The sequence below is a fragment of the Anolis carolinensis genome, chromosome 1 (genome assembly GCF_035594765.1).
Source record: "Anolis carolinensis isolate JA03-04 chromosome 1, rAnoCar3.1.pri, whole genome shotgun sequence".
In the NCBI taxonomy this organism is placed as follows: domain Eukaryota; kingdom Metazoa; phylum Chordata; class Lepidosauria; order Squamata; family Dactyloidae; genus Anolis; species Anolis carolinensis.
Window position 1 is genome coordinate 171,812,229 of NC_085841.1, and position 24,780 is coordinate 171,837,008.

At 41.2% G+C, this 24,780-nt stretch overlaps 1 protein-coding gene across 2 annotated transcripts in view; it reads left to right on the forward strand.

Moving 5' to 3' along the window:
* Positions 1-684: 684 nt before the first annotated feature.
* The window catches only part of sertad2 (SERTA domain containing 2), a 137,477-nt gene continuing 113,381 nt past the window's right edge, over positions 685-24,780 (forward strand). For both annotated transcript variants that reach the window (XM_062958777.1, XM_062958781.1), the window contains exon 1: positions 685-1,218. The gene's annotated coding sequence lies outside the window, so the exon portion shown is untranslated. The remainder of the gene's footprint in view (positions 1,219-24,780) is intronic.

Genomic DNA, 24,780 nt, shown 5'->3' on the forward strand with positions numbered 1-24,780 from the left:
TCTGATATTTACATTACGATTCGTAACAGTGGCAAAATTACAGTTATGAATGAGGTAGCAACGAAAACAAATTTTTGATTGGGAGTCACGACAACACGAGGAGCTGCAGTGAGGGGTCGCGGCATGAGGAAGGCTGAGAACCACTGGCCTAGACCAGTCGGCATGGAAGGACCCTACAATTATCCTTGTGGAGAAGCAGTCGTTCCATTCATAAAGGAGGAAGCGCCTCCTTAGTAACCCTACCAGTCTCCTCGAGAGCAAAGCCCTCGCGCCGCAAGCGCTCGCGCCTTCAGCTCATCAGGGCAGGACACCCTAGCCCCGCCCCCTCCCCTCCCTCGAGTTCTTTGGCCCTTGCCCCCCCCTCCCATTGGCCCGCCCCTCCTTGCCTATCAACCTCCTGCCCGCACCGGATTGGCCCACTGCGTACAAACCAGGGGAATGCGCGTGCCTTGCGCCTATGCCTCTGTGTTTACCTCCCTCCGCCTTCCTGCAGCCCTTCCCTTCCCCTTTCCCCCCGCCCGCCGTGTCCTCAGAGGACTCGTTATTGGTGAGCAGAAAGAGGAGCCAAGCGAAGTCCCACCCTCTCTCTCCTGTGGGGAGGGGGGAAAAGAAGGAGCCGGCCAGGGACTGGTGGCCATGGCTGCCACTCAGGGCCGGCTGGCCCGGACATAGGCTCCCTGGAGAGGGGTGGGCGGCCCGCTCCCAAGTCTGTGTGAGTCACCCGGGCTCTGCACAGACCATCAATCGCATTACATGCCTTGTGCGGCGGGCAGTCGGGCAGTCGGACGCGGTCGCCGCCACAGCCCTGCATCTCCTCCTCCTCCTCTTCTTCTCTGTTGCTGCTCTTCTTCTTTCCTCACCTCCACCAGCAGCACCTTCTCCCCTTCCTCAGCACCCTCAGCACTTCGAAGGCTCCATGGCGAGCGGGTTGTACTTGTTACAGTGTCACATCCTTCTCCTCAGCCGTGGGGCCAACTTCCCTCCCAGCTAGTGTCTCTATCCTCCTCCTCCTCCTCAGCAGCAGCACAACCTCCTGCAAAGTGATGGGATAGAGACGGGACCTCTGGAAGGAGGAAAGGAAGGAAGGACGGACTCTTCTGCCTCAGCCATCGTCCCACCTGGATCCCTTCTCTTCCCGCCTCCCCGCCCAAAAGAACTCATCCCTCCCATTTCCCCCTTTACTTTGTCAACCTGGATTGTTGAAGTCTTCCCAAAAGGGTGAGTAGAAGAGAATCAGCTCTTGATTTGTCTTCTCCCCGCTTCCCCCATGTTTCCCAAAGGCACCATATCTCTTTATTATTATAGGAAACGTGCATGCTTTGGGAATGCCACTTGATCCATTGTGATCGTTTTGGATGTGGACCTGATATCCCACTCCTTGCCAACACTGTGCCCCACCCACCCCAATTTTGGGGGATTTGGTCCCTCTTGGAAGCAAACTCCACACCTATGTCAAAGGATAGTTCGTCTCCACGCTGTGGAGTGTCTGTGCATTCAATACGCTGTGTGAAATGGGAGGATGTCGATTTAGGGGAGGGGAATTGTGCTGCCCCACGTTATGTATGAATGGTTAATTCTGAGGCCCTTTCCACACAGCTGTACAAAATCCACATTGAACTGGATTGTATGGCAGTGTGGACTCAGATAATCCAGTTCAAAGCAGATATTGTGTATTATCTGCCTCAGTATTCTGGGAGCCCTTCCACACAGCCATATAACCGAGAATATCAGGGCATAAAATCCCACAATATCTGCTTTGAATTGGGTTATCTGAGGCTCCTTCCATATAGCTGAATAAAATCCCACATGTTCTGCTTTGAACTGGAATATATGGCAGTGTGGACTCAGTTCATCCAGTTCAAAGCAGATATTGTGGGATTTTCTGCCTTGATATTCTGAGTTATAGAATATACACTGCCATATATTCCAGTTCAAAGCAGATAGTGTGGGATTTTATTCAGCGGTGTGGAAGGGGCCTCCATTAGATGGCTGTGTGGAAGGGCCCTGAGCTATTGCTATGGGTTTCCAAACTTTTTTAAAAAATTGAAAGAATCACATACAATTTGCTCGTAATGCTCTCTCATGTCTTCTCCCGGACTCTTCCTCATCTTAAGGAAACACTTACTCATCCATCTACTTTATATTTATACTAGCTTGGGGTCCCGGCGGTGCCCGGGTTATTAGTAGACGGCATTGAGTTGTTTGGGGATGTGAGGAAATATCACTTAAGTTTGGTCCAGATCCGTCATCAGCTGGGTTCAGTGCTGTCTGTATAAGGGTGAACTACAACTCCCAGAGACAAAGATCAATCACCCCAAAACCATGCGTGTATGCACAGTTCGGCATGATAGGGCTGTGTGCCAAGTTTGGTCCAGATCCGAAGTCGGCTGGGTTTAGTGCTAACTATATAAGGGTGAACTACAACTCCCAGAGCCAAAGGAGAATCACCCCGAAACCCTGCCTGTATGCTCAGTTGGACATGATGAGGCAGTGTGCCAAGTTTGGTCCAGATCCGAAGTTGGCTGGGTTCAGTGCTGTCTATATAAGGGTGAACTATAACTCCCAGAGCCAAAGGACCTAGCAACCCGAAAGATAGTTGCATCTATCAAGTAGGAAATAAGGTACCACTTATAAAATGGGGAGGCAAATCTAACTCATTTATGACGTTGGAATGAGGAAGTGCCGTCACAGTGGATGATCTCTCGGTTCTATGTGTTTATGTATATAATGTGATCCGCCCTGAGTCCCCTTCGGGGTGAGAAGGGCGGAATATAAATACTGTAAATAAATAAATAATGTTGCCTAAGTACCTGATGTTGCCTGGGTTCATTTGGTAAGGATATATATTAGAAATATGCATTTTTTGATTTTGGATTTTAAGAATAAAGCTATTAGAAAATGCATAACCATATAAACAGAACCATTTATATACAGTAGAGTCTCACTTATCCAACATAAACGGGCCAGCAGAATGTTGGATAATAAGGAGGCATTAAGGAAAAGCCTATTAATCATCAAATTAGGTTATGATTTTACAAATGAAGCACCAAAACATCATGTTAGACAACAAATTTGGCAGAAAAAGTAGTTTAATACGCAGTAATGCTATGTAGTAATTACTGTATTTATGAATTTAGCACCAAAATATCATGATATATTGAAAACATTGACTACAAAAATGTGTTGGATAATCCAGAATGTTGGATAAGCGAGTGTTGGATAAGTGAGACTCTACTGTATATATAAACAGATCACATTATATACATATAGGGCAAACATTCAGTGCCCATATACACACACAACCGAAATAGAGACAGACGCAGAGGCAATTTAACCTTCTCCTGAGGGGATGTTCGATTCTGGCCACAGGGGAGAACAGCTGCTTCATCATCCACTGTGACGGCACTTCCTCATTCCAACGTTGTAAATTAGTTAAATTTGCCTCCCCACTTTATAAGTGGTACCTTATTTCCTACTTGATGTGGTGCTACTTCCATCAGCCCAAGATCAATCTATTTACGTACTGCCGCCTGACCTTGTTGAAGGAGAGTGCTGTATCCAAAAGACACAGGCAAAAGCTGCTCTGTTTGGAACAGGGAAGATGGCCGCCTCTTTTGCGGCCTAGCACAATGGAGCCAGGCTGCAAGGCCTGAAACGTATTAGCAAAATGATCAAAGGAGGCTTGGATTGGGGCTTTGGGGGCTAGAAGTGTTCATAAGCATATCGTTAAAAAGATAATAACAATGTTCTCTTCTGTCTTTTGAGGAAAGTAGGGCCTTACAAAGAAGTTGAAAGCTGAGGCAAGATGGCGTCCTCCTTTTGGGCCATCAGCATGGGGCCAGCCTGGAAGGCCTTAAGCATGTCAGCAGAGGGGGCAAAGGGCGCCATCCGTTGTCAGTGGGTTCATGGGTCGTAGGGGTTATGTGTGTCAAGTTTGGTCCAGGTCCGGCCTTTCTGGTGGTGGCAGTGGTGTTTTGGATTACAAAAGTGTAGGCTGAAAGCTGTTAACTGTCCCAAAGCTAGCATCGTTCTGAGGAGAGAAGTAGGCCGAACGAAGCCAGTTGGTAGTAGTTTTTCCCTCAGCGATCCCAGTGGCCTATGAAAGTGGCGGCCAATCACAAAGCTGGCATATTCCACCAGGCCAATCAAAATACGAACACATATTCCGCCAAGCCAATCAAAACGCTGATACATATTCCGCCAGGCCAATCAAAACGCTGATACATATTCCGCCAGGCCAATCAAAACGCTGATACATACTCGCATACAAACATTCACTTTTATTATATACTAGCTTGGGGACCCGGCGATGCCCGGGTCATTTGAGAATGGTATTATTCGTCTTTTAATGTTATGTTTTTTGTTTGGAGTGGGTGAACTGCAATTCCCAGAATTGTGGCTGAATCCTCCCCAAACCCTGCCAGTATGAAAAGTTGGCCATTTTGGGCGTGTGTACCAGGTGTGGTGCAGTACTCTCTGGATGTGGGTGAACTACTGCAACTTCCAGATTCCCGGGGCAATTGCCCCGAAATATCTATCAGTATCCCCAGCAGGCAATATTCAGTCTGTGTGCTAAGTTTGGTCTAGATTCGTCATTGGCTGGATTCAGTGGTCTTTGGATGGAGGTGAACTACAACTCCCAAAATCAAGGCCCCTTCCCACAAATACCTGCAGTATGTTCAGTAGGTCATGTTTATCTGGCTGCAGGTGAACTATAACTCCCTTTTCCCCAAATTTGTCCAATATGTTGTATTGGTTATGGGGGCTCTGTGTGCCCAGTGTGATGCTCATTCATTGCAGGTGAACTATAAATCTTAGTACCTACTACTCCTCAACTTCCAGTCCAGTTCCCTCTGAAAACCCACCAGTAGTCAAATCTGGGCATATTGGGTCTGCATGGCCGAGAGCCATCATTGTTTGGGTTCATAGCGTTCTGGGTGTAGGTGAACTACAACTCCTCTATATTCCCCAGTAGGAGTGACAGTGCTCTGACTTGGTGCAGGGTGAACTACAACTTCCACCATGTGAAGTCAATCCCCAAACTCCTCCAGTAAGTTTAGTTGCAGCTCAGTTCTGCTCTGTTTGTTATGCAGAGAGATTGGGAAGGAAAGGGCAGTGGGTGGGGACATGCAAATGCCACAGCAATTGAGAACCCTGGGATGCCTGCCTGTGGTGGAAGAAAAAGCAAAATCTAGGATGAAATGGTCCCCAAACGAAAGAATTCCTTGGGTGGTGGGCCGTAGTGTTTGGGAAGGACATTGGCAGGGGCTGGGCTGCATGTTCATGGCTCTCGCTGTGACCACAATGTCAGTGGAAAAGAGTGACTTGCTAGATTAACCCTGGGAACTATAGCCTGTTTGTGGAGGCTGGAGGCTGTCTGTGTGAGCAGACATCCGTGCCACATACACACATACGGGTTTTCGCTTTTATTATGGATTTAGATAGATATAGATTTACTTGTTCGCAGTTGGTTTGAAATGGTTGATGTTCTGGGATGTGATTGTTCTGGGAAAAGTCTGGTTGAGTTGAGTGCTGCATGATTTGAATGGGATTTGGTTCCAAAATAAGTAATTTTAGGGGAGAACCATGGTGACTGTTGAGCATCCTTGGTGCTAATTCTTTGGAGAGGAGGTCCAGTGACAGTGACTTGCTTTCGCATGCTCCCTTCAATTCCAGAAGGTATTGCAATATTGATTATTGTCACAATCTTGAATCCAAGCTTGTAGTGACAGAGAAGGCTTTACATTGTGAGATTTGGATACCAGGCAAAGTTAGAAAACAACCATGAATTACAGGCAGTCCCCAAGTTATGAAGAAGATGGGTTCTGTATGTTTATTCTTAAGTTTAATTTGTATGTAAGTCAAAACAGGTACATACACACACACAGACACACACACACGCTTTGGATAGCATAGGGAAGGGTTAACACCCCTGTGGTGTTTCTTTTGCTGTCTGTGCCCCAGTTCAGAAGATTTCACCTTAGTTTCTCTCCTTGTGATAATTGGATTTTGAAAAATTTGGCTTTTTGTGAAAACAAGGTTTGGTAATGAAGCTTCAGTGAAGACGTCTTTACCCCACGATAACTCTTACAGGAGTGAATTTTCTTCTTAGGGGTAGATTTCTCTCACTTCCTGTTGTTTCAACCTTATTCTTAACTATTAGTCGTTTATGAATCGGATGTTTGTAGCTCTGAGACTGTCTGTACTGTTAGCTAGAAAGAGGTAACTTGTATGCCTTGGAGTTCTAAACTCTTTTTTTTTACAAACTTTGCAAATCTGTTTTAGATTCTATTTTAAACGTTTTTAGATGGTTGCTCACTAGGATGACTTTGTGTTTGGATTTGGTAGCAATCCATTTGTCCAGTCTACAACTAAACTCTATGCACTTTCATTCGTTATCCTAGAATGATTCACTTAATAGCATAGAGCTAGTGGTGTTGGATAGAATAAGCTGGTTTTGTCAACACTTATTTTCATATTTAGGTGAAAGTTTTGCAAATTGTGCCATGAAACTGGATTTCCATTGTGTACATATATCTTCTTGCGATATGGGGCAGAATGATAAGTAACTTAATGATTCTTTGTTAATGTAACCCATTTTTGAAACAAGCGATGCCTCTAAATGTATGCATGCTTCATAAAACTGTTCCAAAGCTGTAGAATTTGAAAATGGTGAAAAGTATTACTTCTATTTTAGCTAATTAATTATTATTGTATTTTGTTTTAATTTACATTGTAACCCATCTTGAGTTTTGTAAAGGCAGCAGGTTGAAATATAAATTAATTTTAAAAATAAACACACACTAGACCTGTTACATAATGGTGACAGAAAATTTGGGATACATCTAACACAAAACAGTCTGCACGTTCAAAGGAGTTCTGATAGATAAAATGGTAAAACTCACAACAACCCAGCTTCTCTGTTTTGTTTACATACAGTGGCATTTTGTGGAGTTTTCCCAGTGTGATTAGAAATCTTTTTAAACCTGACCAAACCCATTGGTGGGTTGTATAGTTAGACAATTGCTGATATGTCTTCTCTTGCACTTTATCAGCATTCCAACACTCATGTATTCCAGTTTGGATTATTTTCTGGCTACACATAATGTCTACCTCTGTTAGTTCTATTCAGCTAGATGATTTTCCAGTTGTGATACCAAAGGCTATTGGTTCTATGATTCTAAATATTTGAAAGGATGTCATAAGGAAGAGGGAGTAGACTTGTTTTCTGCTGCCTTGGAGACTTGGGCTCAAAGCAATGGGTTCAAATTACAGGAGAGGAGATTCCACCTGAACATTAGGAAGAACTTCCTGACCATAAAAGCTGCTCAACACTGGAACTCTCTGTCTTGGAGTATGTGGTGGAAGCTCATTCCTTGGAGGCTTTTACACAGAAGCTAGATGTCCATCTGTCAGGGATGCTTTGGTTATGCTTTTCCTGCATGGCAGAATGGGGGTGGACTAGATGGCACTTGTGGGTCTCTTACAACTCTATGATTCTATGACTGAGTATTTTGAGTGGTTCATTTAACAACATGTTTTCTTAATAATTGCTCAGGCCTGGTTGACAGACGCTGCCTGGGGTGATCCAATGAATGCTTGATTTTTTATTTTATCATAAAGACATGTTTCCATATCTTCGAATGCAATAATAATACATTATTGCACAAAACTGCCATCCCATGCCATTTATATGACCAACAATTCTGGATACTTATTGGGATGGTCAGTTTCCTTACTACAAGCCTGTGTGATGTATGCTGCTTTACTAATCTGCAGCTCTGTCCTTCCACAGTTCCATATTAAAGTACAGTAGAGTCTCACTTATCCAACATACACGGGCCAGCAGAAGGTTGGATAAGCGAAAATGTTGGATAATAAGGAGGGATTAAGGAAAAGCCTATTAAACATCAAATTACATTATGATTTTACAAATTAAGCACCAAAAATCATGTTTTACAACAAATTGACAGAAAAAGCAGTTTAATACACGGTAACGTTATGTAGTAATTACTGTATTTACAAATTTAGCACCAAAACATTGCAATGTATTGAAAACACTGACTACAAAAACATTGATTATTAAAAGGCAGACTGTGTTGGATAATCCAGAACATTGGATAAGCGAATGTTGGATAAGTGAAACTCTACTGTAAGTTCTTTTTTTTTAAAAGTATGTAGAGCTTAGGAGAAAATTTTAAAACGAACATAAACTTTTCTTTACTTATTTATTTGCTGTAATTATCAGCCAATCCTTAAAAAATGAAATTTTTAAACAAATAGGACATGGTAGTTGTACAGTTTTGGGGACTGCTGTACAAGACTGCCTAGAGCTGATTGGGATGAAGAATCAGATCAGTAATTCCTAACTTTTGGTCCTCCAGGTGTTTTTTTACTTCAATCCCAGAAATGCCAGCCAGTTGAGCAGTTGTTAGAGTTGACATCCAAAACACCTGGAGGACCAAAGGTTGGGAACCACTGCTCCAGATACTTTGAAATCCAGCTGTAAAGAGCCTCAAACAGCATGGTCACCACTGCTGGATTATGGAAATCGAAGTCCAACATCTAAATGGTCAAAGGTTCTCCACTTCTGCTATAAATAGCCAGGCTGAAGGCCTAGTTTGGGTATAGAAATTGCCTCAGTTTTTCTGCCGTTTGCAAATGGACAATGAAAGACAGATTAACCTCTTGGATCTCAGGGCTACCTTTGGTGCTTTTTTAGCATTATATTAATTTATTCTTGGTAATCTAGATTGCGGGGTGAAATCGCTGCTTTGCAAGGGTCTTTCCTATTCTTAACCCTTTTCACAGATGACATAAAGAAGTATTAGCCAATCAGGCTGTATCTATCACCAGTGATTTTATTGACATTTACATTTTAAATTGATTTTTGTTAAAACAAATTATATTTTGCCCCTTATAATTATACACTAAAAGGAATTATACTGAACAATTTCTTAGAGAACCTGCGCTCTTCTGTCAAACATCCGAAGTCAAAAACAGCTTTTAATGTAAAAGCTGCTGTGAAAAATGTGATGTTTTGAGGACAAGAATGTTATGTGACACGGTAAATGATCTTATTGTTATATCTATTATTGTTCCAGTTGTAGAATGACTGTTTTGTTTCTGTGTTATAGTAAAATATTGTTGTCCAATTAAATGCTAGTTGTTTTTCAAAAATTATGGGCTTTTAATATTTCATTATCTTATTTAGTGTCCTCATGTGTAAAGTCAAACATAAATTCCTAACTTCATTATTTCTAAATAGATATACACTGCCAGTATAAAAGGCGCTGTTGCTGTTGGTGTATTTCATGATTATTTGTTGCTGTATCCCTCCAACTCATTTCTGACTTATTGCATTCTTAAGGTGAATCTATCACAGGGTGTATGCTTCTCTGATGCAGAACTGAGAGAGTATGTCTTCCATTAGGTCACCTGAGAGGGCTTTCATGGTCATGCAAGTATCATTGGTCTCCTGGTGTCCCAGTCCCATCACTATTCCACATTGCATCTTTCAATTAGTATGTTTTAGGTGTAAAACAGCAATGTATGTGTTGAGGATCTCTTATCCAAAATGTGTGGAGCTAGATGTGCTTTGAATTTCAGATGCTTTGGAGTTTGGAATACATACCTGTATTTGAATGAATGTACGTAATGAGATATCTTAGAGATGGGACCCAAGTCTAAACCTGTACTCCTTTTATGTTTCATATAAACATTACATGCATAGCCCAAAGGTAATATGATACAATAGTTTAAATCATGTTATGCATGAAACAAAGTTAGTTTATATTGAACCATCTGTAAGCAAAGGCGTCACGATCTTATTCATCCACGTGGATTTTGGAGTATTTCAGATTTTGGAACTGTGGAAAAGGGAGACTCAGCCCGAAGTATCCATGATTTTTCAAAAAAAAAAAAACAACAACACAAAAAAGAGCCTGAAATTTTATTAGAATTATTTATTTTAAACTGAATGGGAACAGAAAGGGAGCAGCCATGGAAAGGATCAGCTAGGAAAACTATTGTGCTAATGCGCTGTGTTTGAGCCAATTCATATTTGACCAAAAGTCACAAAAACAAGACCTTCGAAATGTAACCAATTTCTTGACTTGAAGGGGTAATTTCAATGTTATCTCATTTTTGCTTCCAGTATCCTTTTTTAATGATATGGACCAAGGTAGCTTAAGGAAATGGATAATAGGACAGGAAGAAATTTATTCTTTTAGGCTAGTTGTTTACTGAAAGGTGAGGTTGTACAATGGCACCAAGATTTGCCACAGGCTTTGTGGAATGGAATCTTGCATGTAACCTGTCATGCAGGCAAGACTGATGGGAACTTAGATCTCATGTTGTTTGAAGCTGATATTCTCCTTTGCGTTCACAGCTTTGCGTTGCTGCTCGTCTTGGCAGAAAACTCAAGCCTTGAACACATTGTCTCAAAGGCAACCTGTCTCACAGGGTGGTGTTGAGGCTATTTGCAGTGCATTTGCATCAATGCTTGCTTCTTTAAATGTCCTGAAACTCTTGAAGCTTTTGGAATGAAGGGAATTTGCTTGCTATTAGTTTCGTCATGTTTCCGCTTGCTTGAATCACTGGCTGCTCATTGCTATGCTTCATGTCACTCATGGGGATGTTTTAGTTATTAACATTAATTATACAGACTAACGTGCCTTTAGGGGCCCTTTGAGTCTTGATTTTGCCAAATGGTTTGTGTAGTAAACAAAATTCTTCTGTTTTAGGAATCCAGTGAAACTCTACTATGGTTAGGAAGACAAAAAGCTCTTAAAATTCATCTCTACAAATATTGTGTGTTCAACAATCCATGAGAGGAAACACTTATGAAACAAATAGCTGTTTTTTCTGGATGATGTGTGAATATCTAGCAGACCCTCTTCCCCTTGTATACTTGTGACAATTAAAGCAGACAGTATTGTGCAGTATGTCAGAATGCACAAAATGGTCATTTATTTGTGGTTTTGAAAAGGAGTATATATCTCTTCACAGAGTTTTAAATGCAACCGTACAAATAAAGCAAAACAAAAACCCAACAATCCTAAATCCTAACCTAGATAATTCAGCGTACATATAAATTCATCCTTCTCTTTCTCCTGGAATGAGACTAGTACTGAAATAATATAAATCCCAGCCAGGTTAACGGCTGTTAGATATTGTGGGAGTTGAAGTCCAAATCACCTGGAGAGGTGAAATTTTAGTCTGAAAGTAATGTTATAGACAACATTTTAATAATAGTGTGCATGAAACAAAGGATGTGTACATTGAACAATCAAAATGCAAAGGTGTCCCTATCTCATCCACCCATGTGAATAGCTTTGGATTTTGGAGTATTTTAGAATTCTAAATAGGGGTTAATAATGATGATGATAATATTTTATTTATATCCCGCCCCATCTCCCAACAAGGGACTCGGAATGGCTTGCAATCATAGAAAACATAATAGATACATAAAATAACTGGGTAACGAATGGATTAACTAAGTCGAAATTAACACAAAACAATTGACACATAAACAATTATTATATAAAACAATTTAAATACGCTTTTAAAGGGATTCCCATCTGGGTTGCTGTGAGTTTTCTGGGCTGTATGGCTATGTTCCAGAAACATTCTCTCCTGATGTTTTGGCCACATTTATGGTAGGCATCCTCAGAGGTTGTGAGGTCTGTTGGAAATGAGGCAAGTGGGCTGTGGAAGGTCCAGGGAAGGAGAAAGAACTCTTGCTGGAGGAAAGTGTGAATGCTGCAATTAATCACCTTGATTAGCATTTAATAGCCACAAATATATAAACCTCACTGGCCTAGTTTCCAATATACCTCACAACCTCTGAGGATGCCTGCCATAGATGTGGGTGAAATGTCAGGAGAGAATGCTTTTGAAACATGGCCATACAGCCTGAAAAACTCACAGCAATCCAGTGATTCTGGTTATTAAAGGCTTCAACAACATATTGGATACCCAGCTTTTAAAAGGATACCCAGCCTGTACTATGGTAGAATCTTCTTCCTTGTCACTGTAATTGATTGTTTCCTACATTTTGCTGCTACTTTCTGTATCCCCTCAATCTGATTGTCAGCCATTTATTTAGTGGAATCATTTAATAGATATACATTTGCGTAATTAATGTAAGGTTCATTTTCACATATACTTTATTTTAAAGGATGCCTTCATTAGTTTAGTTTAGTTTAGTTTTTTAGTAAGGGTGTCTTATTAAGCGGAGGAAATCTATAATTCTTTCATCCATTTAAAATCAAATCTTTTTCAAATTTTATGTTTTCAAATTATCCCTGGCTTTCAAATTACAAAAAAATGTTATTTTCATGGAATATTTATGTGAAAGGTGACCTTCTATGGTGGTCTGGTATTTCCATTCATTGTTTGATTTCATTGTACATCTGAAATCTGACCCCCTAAGGAATTCCTTAACACTCAGCCCACTATCTACTCCCTCTCTCTTTCTTTCTCATGCAAAGGCATAAAGATATACACAAACACACACACACATAGAGGCAAAAATAAACTCGTATCCTTCACTGCCATTACAAAGTTAAAGACATTATCGAATGAGACAGGCAATCCGGCTCTGAAGCTGGACTGTTGCAGGGTTCTGTGTGCATCCCACTGTCAGTCTGCTTCTTCCCTGCAATTAAACTATCAATAGCTTGCACTTCTGCAAATTTCCCATAATCTACCTTGATGTAAGTTTTTGTGCTGGCATGCTGGCAGTAACGTGACACTGGGGTGGTATTCTCCTCCTCTCCCACTCTCCACCCTTGCTATTTCCAAGTTGTTTATTTTATGTTTATTTTATATTTTACAGTTGCATTTAGCCCTCTTTTGTTTTCCATTGATGAAATTCCAAAATTTCTCTAACAATAATATCAATTTTTATGGAGCCGCAGAAGTGCAGGAAAGCAAGAGGGTATACAGAAGTACAATCACAGGATCATGGATTGTTGAAATGGGTGCAGTGTGCAATATTGAGGGTACTCATTTTGTTACATATCTACTACCAGTGATAGTATGAGTGTTGTGGAATAGTTACTTCATGAAATAAAGTCCCAAACGATTCTAAATTGATATCATTCTTTTCTCCTTTCATATCTGATCTCATTTTGTTGTTGTAGCTCATAAGTCATGTAGGTCCTGCAGTTCTGGAGATGATGTTGCTGGGACATCCGAGTGGGAACCGGTAGGGGACTGACTGCCCCTTTGGAGCACTTTAATCTGCATAAGGTCTAGGACAGTGGTTCTCAACCTGGGGTCCCCAGATGTTTTTGGCCTTCAACTCCCAGAAATCCTAACATCTGGTAAACTAGCTGGGATTTCTGGGAGTTGTGGGCCAAAAACATCTGGGAACCCCAGATTGAGAATCACTGGACTGGACCAACAACCTTGGTCCTAAAGAACTTGTAATTATGTAAGGAGAGAAACTCTTTATGTTGCCATGCCTGCAGTGATGCATGCAAAAGTAAAGGTCACCAATTTGGAAAATTAAGAATAAAGTTCAAGTTGACATTTCAAAGGAATTGCCTGTTGGGGAGTGGCACATGCCAATGTTTCTTTTTGGAGGTGGGTGGGTTGATGTGCACTCATCTATTTAATGTTTTCAGTGTAAGAGGGGGAAATTGTTTCGAGTTCTTCCTTCAAACAGTATTACTTTGTTGAGGGAGTTAAATAAAAGATTTTAAGAAATATAATAATATAATGTGGCCTTATTATACAGGCCCTATTGCAGTGGTTCTCAAACTGTGGGTCTCCAAGTGTTTTGGCCTACAACTCCCAGAAATCCCAGCCAGTTTAGCAGCTGTTGGGATTTCTGGGAGTTGAAGGTCAAAAACATCTGGGGACCCACAGGTTGAGAATCACTGGATTAGAGGAAACACTTGATATGGGGCTGTGATACTAGCCTAAAACAAAGAAGAATACTTGAACACAATCCTCAAATGACAGATTTTAAAAGGTAAAATACCTTTTGCTATGAAAGCTGCTAAGATCATAAACCCATTTCTTCCTAGCACTACTCAGATCTACTACTGGACCTTTTTAGAAAGCAGATTTCCATAGCCTTTCTTTATAAGATGGAATTTCCAAGATTAGGAGAAATGTGAATGAACACACTATAACAAAATTTGAAAAAAAATCTGTTCCTGGTGTGAAAGTGTTATTCCTGTTTAATTGTGTGGTATTTACTTTGAAAGTACAGTAGAATCTTGATTTAAGAGCCTTCCAACTTAAGTGTCACTTGACACATATTTCACTTTGACATAAGAGCAGCCTTTTGAATTAAGAGTGAGCACCAGAGGGAGTGCTAGCGCAAGAGTACAGGGCTTTAGGGCTTCAAGAGAGCAGCCTCTGTGCCTCGTGTTCTTGCTCACTTTGGGAGATTGTTGTCTGCTTTGTTGATTTGTGTTTTCTTTATTCCTGGTTTGGGTTCATGAAGACAGAGAGAGCAAGAGTGGGAGGGAGACTGGAATGAGTACAATATGAAAAAAAATGATGCTTCTGCCTCTTCACTTTGTGCTTCCTTGCCACAACTTTGTGCTTCTACCATTTTAAAGTTGATTTTTCATTTTTAACTGTTCTATGTGAATGTGCATTTATACATTATTTGTTATTGATAAAGTACATTTCTTATTTAAAAACACATAACAAAAAAAATAGCGAGAGGGGATTCGGAGGGCCAGAATGGATTAATAGCATTTCAGTGCATTTCAATGGGAAAATTCAATTTGAGACAAGGGCATTTGGAATTAATCAAACTCTTAAGTCAAAGTATCACTGTAGTTGTTATACTCCAAAAACTTCATTTTTGTCACTGCCACAAACTATGTTGAATTGGCTGAGCCTCAATAAGATACTCATTGAAAAAATATAGCAAAATGTGCTGCAGGATGTCTCTCCAAAACAAAGTTTTTGCAGTTTGTGTTGTCGAAGGCTTTCATGGCTGAAATCACTGGATTGCTGTGAATTTTTTGGGCTGTATGGCTGTGTTCCAGCCACATTCTCTCCTGATGTTTCGTCTGCATCTGTGGCCGGCATCTTCGGAGGTCTGTTCCAAGACTCACAGAGATTTTTGCAGTTTAATAAACTTTTCCCATGTTTTTATGATAGAACCAATTAGGAAATGACATTTACAACCCAGAAACAAAAATTGTGTTACATAGTGACATCTTCTATTCTGCACGTGAACTCAGTGAAAATATTGATGCAATATGTATATACATATAGAAGGGAAAAAGGCAGAATTTAAGAAAAGCAACGCTGTAACACAGAATAATGTTACTGTGTTGTGACCAGAGATTGCATCATGATTCTAGGATGTTACAAAGTTGTGGCTCCCATAGCAACCATAACATTTTCTTGTGTGTGTGTGTGTGGGGGGGGGGATCCCTGGCAGTAAGGATTACTGTATGCTGGCACACTCTTTCAGTCCACCCCAAACATGCACTTGTGTGCTTTCCTTTCAGTGCCTGCATTTCTAACTCAGCCAGAAAGTCTCCTTGGAGTGCTTGCATCCTCCTCCTTTACCTTGTACCTAAAGCACACATCTATTTGAGGGTTCACCTTCAGAGGTCATACTGAAGATTGCAATACCACTTGGGGCAAGTAGAGTATGATTCCTCTTGTATTCAGGTAGCACTGAGAGAAGTGTTCTCGAGCGCCTAAGAGTGTAATGTTATGTGTTGTCTTTCTATTGAGCTCAAGCTCGTCCTGTAGAAAATATATTTTGTCTTCAAACTTTCCAAGTAGAGAGCCTCAGATTGCGGGGCGGGGGGGGGGGGGGGCAAATTATAGGTTTTTTTTAAAAAAAATGAACAAATTCCTATGAACACAACACATCTTTTATTTGTGGTGCAAAAAAGAGAGAAAGAAACAGAAGAAAAATAAGATATTAAAATGAAGATCATTTTAAACCAACATAAACTTACCAGTATTTCAGTGGGAAGTGTGGACCTGATTTTGACTGATGAGATAATCGAGTTACTTAGGATTGTTGTTATTGTGTACCTTCAAGACATTTCAGACTTTGGAGGACCCTAAGTCTCACTATTAGGGTGGGGACCTACATTCAGCCTACGGGCCTTAGATTTGGGACCCCATTTTAGAGTGTACTTCTTCTTTGTTGTTATTTCCCTCCAAGTTGACTCCGAATTAAGGACCCAGTCTTAAGAGGGAAAAATGGCTTAGATTTATTAGCTTGAGAGAATATGACTTGCCCAAAGATTTCTGTGACTGAGCAGGGATCCAACCCATCATCTCCAGAGATCTCATTCAGTTCTCAAACCTCTGTATCATGCTGGCTCTCATCACTCCCTCTGTTCCTAAATAACTGTAAGATGAGCCAGGCTTCTTCCACACAGCTGTATAAAATCTCACTTTATCTGCTTTGAATTGGCAGTGTGAACTCAGATAACCCCATTCAAAGCAGATATTGTGGATTATCTACCTTGATATTCTGGGTTATATGGCTGTGTGGAAGGGTCCCCAGAGAGATGCCACAACTCTGTGAAGACTTGTGGTGGTAATGGTGTGAGAAGGGGTTAGATGGATGCAGAGTTGTGAACTGCTCTTAGAAACACCACATTTGAAAAGTTAACCGTGCAGTGGCTTTAGTGGATGAAAAAATATGAATCACTTTCCTGCAAGTTGTGCCTCCTCTGTAAAGTATCTGGATGTTGATCTTGGGAAACTGCTGATACATAGAACCATTTGCAAAGTGCTTCAAGAACCAATGATTTTAAACTGGACAACTTAAGGATTCTCTTCAGTCACAGAAGGAACTTCTCTTGAAGAAGAAAACTAATTTTTACCATAATGTGTCTTGTGAGGATAGGTCTGTGTGTACACACGCATTCCCAATGCATACATCTGTATCCAAACATGTCCTGGTGTTAGTCTTGTTTGCTTTTTAATAGTTTTGCTGGATTTGTGCCATCCCACAAATAGTGTCAATAAAAACTGCCCTGTAGATTCAGCGTGTTAGGAAAATGCAAGTACATTTTTGATGCTCCAGATGGGAAATTGTGCAGAGTCTTTTATTTTGTTTTTTTTTTGTATTGGTTTTTGTTGTACATATCAGAAAATATCTGATATGATGTGACAGATATGATGTGTGTAATTGCTAAGGGAATTGAGAGTGTACAATTTTTACATGGCTAAAGTCACCTTGTCACCTGCTTCATGTTTCACCTCAGTTGAACTTATTTTTGGTTTCAGTTGTGGCCAGGAGAAAATGTAGTGGTGAAGCACAGAGTCTTCTTTTCTGCTGCTCCCCAGAAAAGAAGGCATTGCTTAGAGGTGCCTTGTGGTGTACATTCAAGAGGGTGTTCTGGATGAGCCAGCCACTGGATTTTGCAACTGCTGATGCTGTGGGTTGTTGTGGTCCAATGTTGGAACCCGAGTACAGAAAATTGTTTCTGTTTTTTGAAGTTGTGCATCTACTGCTGTAATTTGATGTCTTGACATTTGCTTTGAGAAATGGAAGAGCAGCACACAGGTAGATATACTGTGAGTATTTGATTTTAAAATTGTTACATTAAATCAAGGTGGTGAACTTGGATGCCTTCCTCCCTAATTTTTTCCTCATGACAACCCTGGGTGTTCAATTAGGGCAGAGCTTTCCAAATTTTGTGTTTGGACACAGCAATGTGTCACCAGTAGTTCACAGGTGCGTCACATGGAAAGCCCCCCCCCCCCCCCGCAACAAAGGCTCCCTGGCAGGAAGACACAGTCAAAGCCCTCCGGACAGATAACTCATTTCCTTTTACCCTAATAGAGGGCTTTATAAACTTTTCATGTTGGTGATACGCTTTATAGACTTGCCTCCTTTCACAACATGGTATTTCAGTTTTACTAGCAAGCAGAGGTTTAACCAACCCCTTAGAAGAGTTTCATCATGAAACAGACAGAAATTTCTACCCATATTGGAATATTGAAGAAAAGTATTGTTACTTTTTTTGAAATGAAGAACACTTTTAACCAACTAGGTACAGAAAAAAGTGTAAGTCTTTTTACTAATATTTGAACACAATTTCCCCCTAAAAGTCTGAATGTCAATTTTTGCCACAGGCTGTATCTGAAAGAGTGTAACTGATACATGGGAAAGTCAGTGGAAACGGTAGCTGTTTTGGGACTTTCCAATCTCCAAAAAGTAGACTGTGAAGTCCTTAGAGGCATGTTTTTGTTTCATTTTATACTTTCACAGTCCTCTGGGGTGTCTGGGCAGTGCTTCTATTCATAATTGAAATTCAGAGCCCTAATTCAACCAGAATGGTTTTGCTACTATACTTTGTGCATGATCTATGAGGAAAGAGATGGCTCAGACTTTAAAAGGTGAAACTCTGGGAGCATATACATACGATCACATTTTAAAAATATGCCTTAATTAATCTTGCAAAACTGGCACACACATGCATCTTCTTTCACCCCTTTTTTCTTTCACTGGATTAGAATTCCCACTGTAAGAAAACTAGGCATCTACATTTGAGGGGGGGGGGGTCTGTATTTGCCTTCACATTTTCCCAATTCACATTAACCCAGCATTGTTAGCACCGGAAACATTGTGGTGAGTTTCTCTTCAGCAGCCACATGTGCATCTTGGGCAAACTCACTTTGATGTGAACTGACTTGTGAAAAATTCTTCCCATTTGCACTATTGGTAGCCAGATGACAGTGGATATTTGCTTTTTTTCCCCCTTCCTGTCATACATCCAAATCTACGCAGGCCCTGAGTTACAAACATCCAATTTACAAATGACTTATAGTTACCAACAGGTGTGAGACAACAGGAAGTGAGAGAAATCTGCCCCTAAGAAGGGAAATTCACTCCTGAAATAGTTATCATGGGAAAAAGGGGTCTCAGACAGCAAAATAGGGTCAATGTAAGGGCCAAAGAACTAATTGGTATGTGAATTGGCATGGATTATCCTGTGCCAGGATAGTGGCTAATACAAGGCAAGTATTATTATTATTATTATTTGCATCTGTTGCAGCCAAATTTAGAGTCAGGACTGCGGATAAAGGGATCCATGCCTGGAGAGTATTCAGGCTAAATTGAAATAGACCAGGACAGAGAAGCCATTCACTAGGGTGAAGACAAGCCACAGAGGTTTATTTGATCTGGCCAGAAAGGATCAGTGTAGAAGCAAACGCTTTCAAAGGTACAGCATAACATGAATGCAGAGACACGAGGTTTTATACATTTGACAGCAATTCAGACCTCCCACTCCCTCCCCGATTGGCCAAAAGAGGGGCCAGTTTGGATCTGCTCCCTGATTGGCTTCCGATAATGTTGCCGCCTCCAGGCACAGATTCTCACTAGTGGAAAGGATATGATGGGGCTTGGTCCAGGAGGGTCAATCAGCTGAGGAAGGCATGGGAGGGGACAAGCTCCAGAATGTCCATGTCCATATTTGGAAAACGGTGATGAGTTTCTGAGTGGCTTAATTGTCGGGCTCCAGGTGTTAGGAAATGTCTTGGAAAAACAAAGGTGAAGGGTCCCATGAAGAAAAGGTGGTGATCTTTTGAATCAAGCCTTGAATTTGGAACAAAGGAGTCTCTAAATGCACATATTCTAAGCTTCTGTTTTTGCTGTCAGCAGTCTCTCAGCACAAGTGGGATACATCAGCTGGCTTTATCAGATCAGGCATGGAAACTGTCTATCATTTTACATGTACACACAATGGATCCTGATTATCACCTTGCCAGGGATGGCCAAGAGGATCACCCCAGGGATTGGAAACAACATGGGGGAAGTTGCTGCTGGTGGTCCACTGCCAGTATCCTTCTTTTCCAGAACTGCAGAAGTCCAGAGAAGAATTTTAAAAAAGAAATACAAATATGTTTTTATTCTGATGCCCTTGAGAAATCACTGTGGGAAGGGGTGGTCATATTTAACAACACTGTAAAGGCAGTTCCTAAAAGAGGTTTTAAAAAGGGCACATTTGACTTCTATCCTGGTACTAACTACATACTTTGGGCAGTACATTTATATATACCCCCTGAAAGCAGAAGAGTATTTCAATAAATCTGCAAAGAGGGGAGTGACCACTTATAGGTTTTAGAAGTGTAGATTACATGTTTGGCTTAAGTAGGAAGTAGGGAATCTAAGCTTGGAATTTTTTAAAGTAGCCATTATTTTTTACTTTAGTGTTTTTGCTGAGCTGGGAACATTTGATATATGGACTAAGCAGGAAGTGATTTGAAGTAGAACATGGTTCCATCATCATTTAGGGAAAACTGATTTGATCCTCATGTCAATTTCAGGAAAATTAATGGAATTTGCCTTCTTCGAAATACTGTACATGTTTTGTGACAACAGTAAATTGTTCAAGGATTGGCTTAGTGCTTTAGCACTTGGACTTCCTCTTTTGCCTTGTGCTCTGGTTCTTGGTCATGTGTATTGTCTCTGCATGGTTGAAATGGTTACTTTGTTGTATTTATCTACAACAAGTAATTTGTAGCAGTGCAATAATGATAACGAATTAATGTGATTGACAAATGGACAGGCCTTGGACTACGATTTGAATTTGCATGATTTAAACTGGTGTGTTTAATAATTTATGTTTTAATTGTATGGATTTTAATTGTATCTGTTTATTTTTGGTTTTATATGTCTTGCCATTGAATTGTTGCCTGTTGTAAAGCCGCTCTGAGTCCCCTTCGGGATGAGAAGGGTGGTGTACAAATATGGGATAGAAATAATAAATAAATATAAATGGCAACGTTCCCCCACAGCTACCAATTTAATAGTCTCTTCAGCATGTCCTTACATTTACAAATATGCTCATGGATTAAAAAACTGGAGAGAAGGGATCCCAGCTCTGAAACACACACAGTCCTATCCTTTCCAAAGGGATGGGAGTGGCATTAATTTGATTAAGGTCAATGCCTATGTTTTTATGAAGCACACTTTAACTATGATTTAAAAATTAAATACAAATACTCTAATGTGTTATTGGTTTGTTGTGTGTATAGGAAAGGAGATTCATGTAAGACCTTTATTCACATTTCTCTTTACTCCCACCCTACTCTCTTTTCTGCTTGTTGCTTTGTGATCTACTTTATGAAAGAAAGAAAAAAGCTGGATTGTAATACTTAGGGAAGCTGCCAAGGAATAATAAAAAAGCTTTAAAATAATACAATATTGGAATATCCCCATCCCTGGTTGGTTGGGCAGTGTCTGCTGCCTCTCTTTCCACCCCTCTCCCTGCTGGGCCTCCCGTCACACTGGAATTCTGAACAAGCAAGTTGGAGCTTGGCCATCTTGGGCGGCTTCCCCGTGTGCCTTTAAATGCTTTGACTGTAGCAGTGATTTGGCCTGCTAAATGGGAGAGCTGCTTGACATGTGGAGAGCTTAAATATTCCCTCTGGTTTCTAGAAGAAAACAGCACCATGGCACTGGTGGTTCTACTGCAACCTTTGTTCCCTTGTGACAGAGATTTTAAAATGCCTCAAATGTGGCCCCACATTGGCGGGACTGGACCTCTTTCTCTTTCCCTAGTCTTGCCCTGTTTGAATGTGCACATGTGTATGTGTGTGCTTTCTTGTTGTTATAGGTCAGGGGGGCAGTAGCTTCTGATCCTTCTTTCTTCTGGCTGCCAGATGGCTTCTTGTTGTCTGCATTAGGTCCTGCCTCTTTAAGAAAAGGGACAGGTCTGAAAAAGCATGTTAATGAGATGAAACTGTTGTGTTCAACCTGTAGGTCCATTTACCTGCCACCTTACCAAGGGTTGTTATTCCCTAGTTGCCTATCCACCTGACATCCCAAATAACTTTTTATCTGTTTTCAATCTGGTTTCAGGCCTGGCTATGGAACAGAGACGTCTTTGGTCACATTGGTGGATGACCTCCGCAGAGAGCTAGACAGGGAGAGTGTGTCCCTGTTGGTTCTCCTGGGCCTCTCAGCAACTTTCGATACCATTGACCATGATATCCTTCTTGGTCATCTCGCTAGGATGGGACTGAAAGGCACTGTCTTACAGTGGCTCCCGTCCTTCCTGGATGGCTGTACCCAGAAGGTGGTGCTGAGGGACTCCTGTTCAAATCCCCAGCCATTTTCCTGTGGGGTTCCTCAGGGTTCCATTTTGTCTCCCATGCTGTTTAACATATATACATGAAACTGCTGGGAGAGATCATCTGAAATTTTGTAATTCGGTGCCATCTATATGCAGATGATGCCCAACTCTACTACTCCTTTCCACCTGATGCCAAGAAAGTTGTTCTTACGCTAAACCAGTGCCTGTCATCTGTAATGGACTGGATGAGGGCAAAGAAACTGAAACTTAATCCAGACAAGATAGAGGTGCTTCTGTTCAGTCAGAAGGCAGACCAGGGAATAGGGATCCAGCCTGTGCTGGATGGTGTCACATTCCCCCGAAGACACAGGTCTGCAGTTTGAAGATCCTCATGGACTCAGCATTAAACCTGGAGGCCCAGGTGTCAGTGGCCAGGAGGGTCTTTGCACAATTAAAACTTGTGTGCCAACTGTGCACATTCCCTGAGAAGCTAGATCTGGCCACGATGGTACATGCTTTAGTTACATCCCGTCTGGATTATTGTAACACGTTTTACATGGGGCTGGCTTTGAAGCATGCTCAGAAACTTCAGCTGGTCCAAACAGCTGCAGCCAGGTTGCTAACTGGGGCTAGCTATAGGTAGCGGACAACCCCCCGTTGCAGCAGCTCCACTGCCTGCCAGTCTGTTCCCAGGCACGATTCAAAGTGCTGGTTACAACCTTTAAAGGCCTAGATGTTTCAGGTCCGGACTATTTGGCCAATGGCATCCTCTTGTACGAACCTGCGCGAGCCCCTCTTCAAGAGAGGCCCTTCTTTTGGTCCCACCTCCATCTCAAGCTCAGTTGGTGGGAACGAGAGCAGGCCTTCCTTCTCGGTGGCTGCCACTCGACTTTGGAACTCTCTTCTTCCCACTGAAGCCAGAACAGCCCATTCCTGCTGTCCTTCCAGCGGCAGGCTAAATCCTTTTTATTCAGATGGGCTTTTAAAGAAGAAGATGTTTAAGATCTAGTTAGGAGGTTCTATAGTTCTTAGCTTTGAATATATTTTGATGGATTTTAACTGGATTTTAATGCTGTTTGTGTTTAAGTCTGTTTTCATGTTTGTATGTTTTAAATGGGATACCAATGCTTTCAGGTCAAGCCACTTTGAGTCCCCTATGGGCAGATAAGGTGGGGTAATAATAATAATCATTATCATCATAATCATAATCATCATCATATCTTCAAGGAATCCAGATTGTATGTGAGGTTTCACTGCTTCACTACTGATGAGGAAACAGAGCTGGCCCTAGGTATTTTTCAAGTGTAGGCGAACAGAATTTTGGCGCCCCCCCCCCCCCCTAAAACAATCACTGAAAAATAAAAGTGTTGCATATGCAAAAATGTTGGATAATAAGGAGGGATTAACGAAAAGCCTATTAAACATCAAATTACATTAAGAGTTTACAAATTAAGCACCAAAACATCATGTTTTACAACAAATCAACAGAAAAAGCAGTCTTGACTGCGCCCCTGTAAGTTTGGCGCCCGAAGTGACCGCTTAATTCGCCTCATTGCTGGCCCGGCTCTGTGAGGAAAGAATGAGTACAGAAAAGCGAAAGATGACAACAGAGCAGTGTGATCTGGAAGATATGGTGTTACCCACTGCTAGTGGAGTGGTACTTCATCTTTTCCTGAACCTAAATTAATTTATCCTAAATTATACCCAGTTGGTGACTAAAGTCCAAAATGCATTCATTGCACAAATTACATATGCTATTCTGAATTACAGTTTGGAATTATACTTTTAAGAAGAAAGTAGTTACTTTACTTAGTACTCTGATGACATCACAAGCCGTTACTTGTTAGCTTTTCCAAAATGCATTTAGCAGTCAACCTATAGGGCAGACATTATTAGCTCAGAGTAATTAGTTATTTATCTCATTTAAAATCAGTTACTTCCTAGATTTATGCTGAATATGGCCATTCTTAGGCCTCATCTACGCTGCCATATGATGCAGTTTCATCATGCAGTTTAACTGCATTGAGCTGGATTATATGGCAGCATAGATGGGGCTGTAGACTAGGATTTGATGGCTAATCTACACAAAGCTGAAAATTCCTTACAGCTCTGTTTCTAATTTGTGCCATTGAAAAATACAAGAAATATAGGGAAATGTTTTTTGGTTCTGCCAGGTAGTCTGTTCAGATATTATCCATTGGAAGATTCTTAGTATTTTCTTCCAAGGTGCCTTGGGGTACAACTCCCGCACACAATTCAAATGGGGATGAGATAAAATATGCAGTTCCTAGGATTTTGAGGAGGCTGCTATTTTGAGCAACTACCTGAGCAAGGCAATCCTCTCCCCCTCCCCAATGTATTCCCATTGGCACCAGTCCCCTTCACTTGGATGGAACAAAGAAAGCTATAAAAAACAGACTAACGGTCTTTAAAGCTTTTTTATTTTTAAATCTCCAACTCAGTTCATCCCCCTCCTTCTCTCCCTCCTTCCTCATTGTTGCTGGCTGTCTTCATTCTACTCTGCAAAACATCATACTAAGGGGCAGCATGGGGCAGCCACCCCCTTCCCTTCCTCAGATGGAGTCAAAACATACCCACTTATGGGTAACAGGCAGAAGTCCCAATAAGTTACTTTGGAAAGTAATGCATTGCTTTCCAGGCCATTACAGGCCAAAAAACTAACACTATTTCTCTTCATTGCTTTTTTTTTTAAAAAAAGACTTTCAATATAACACGTTTA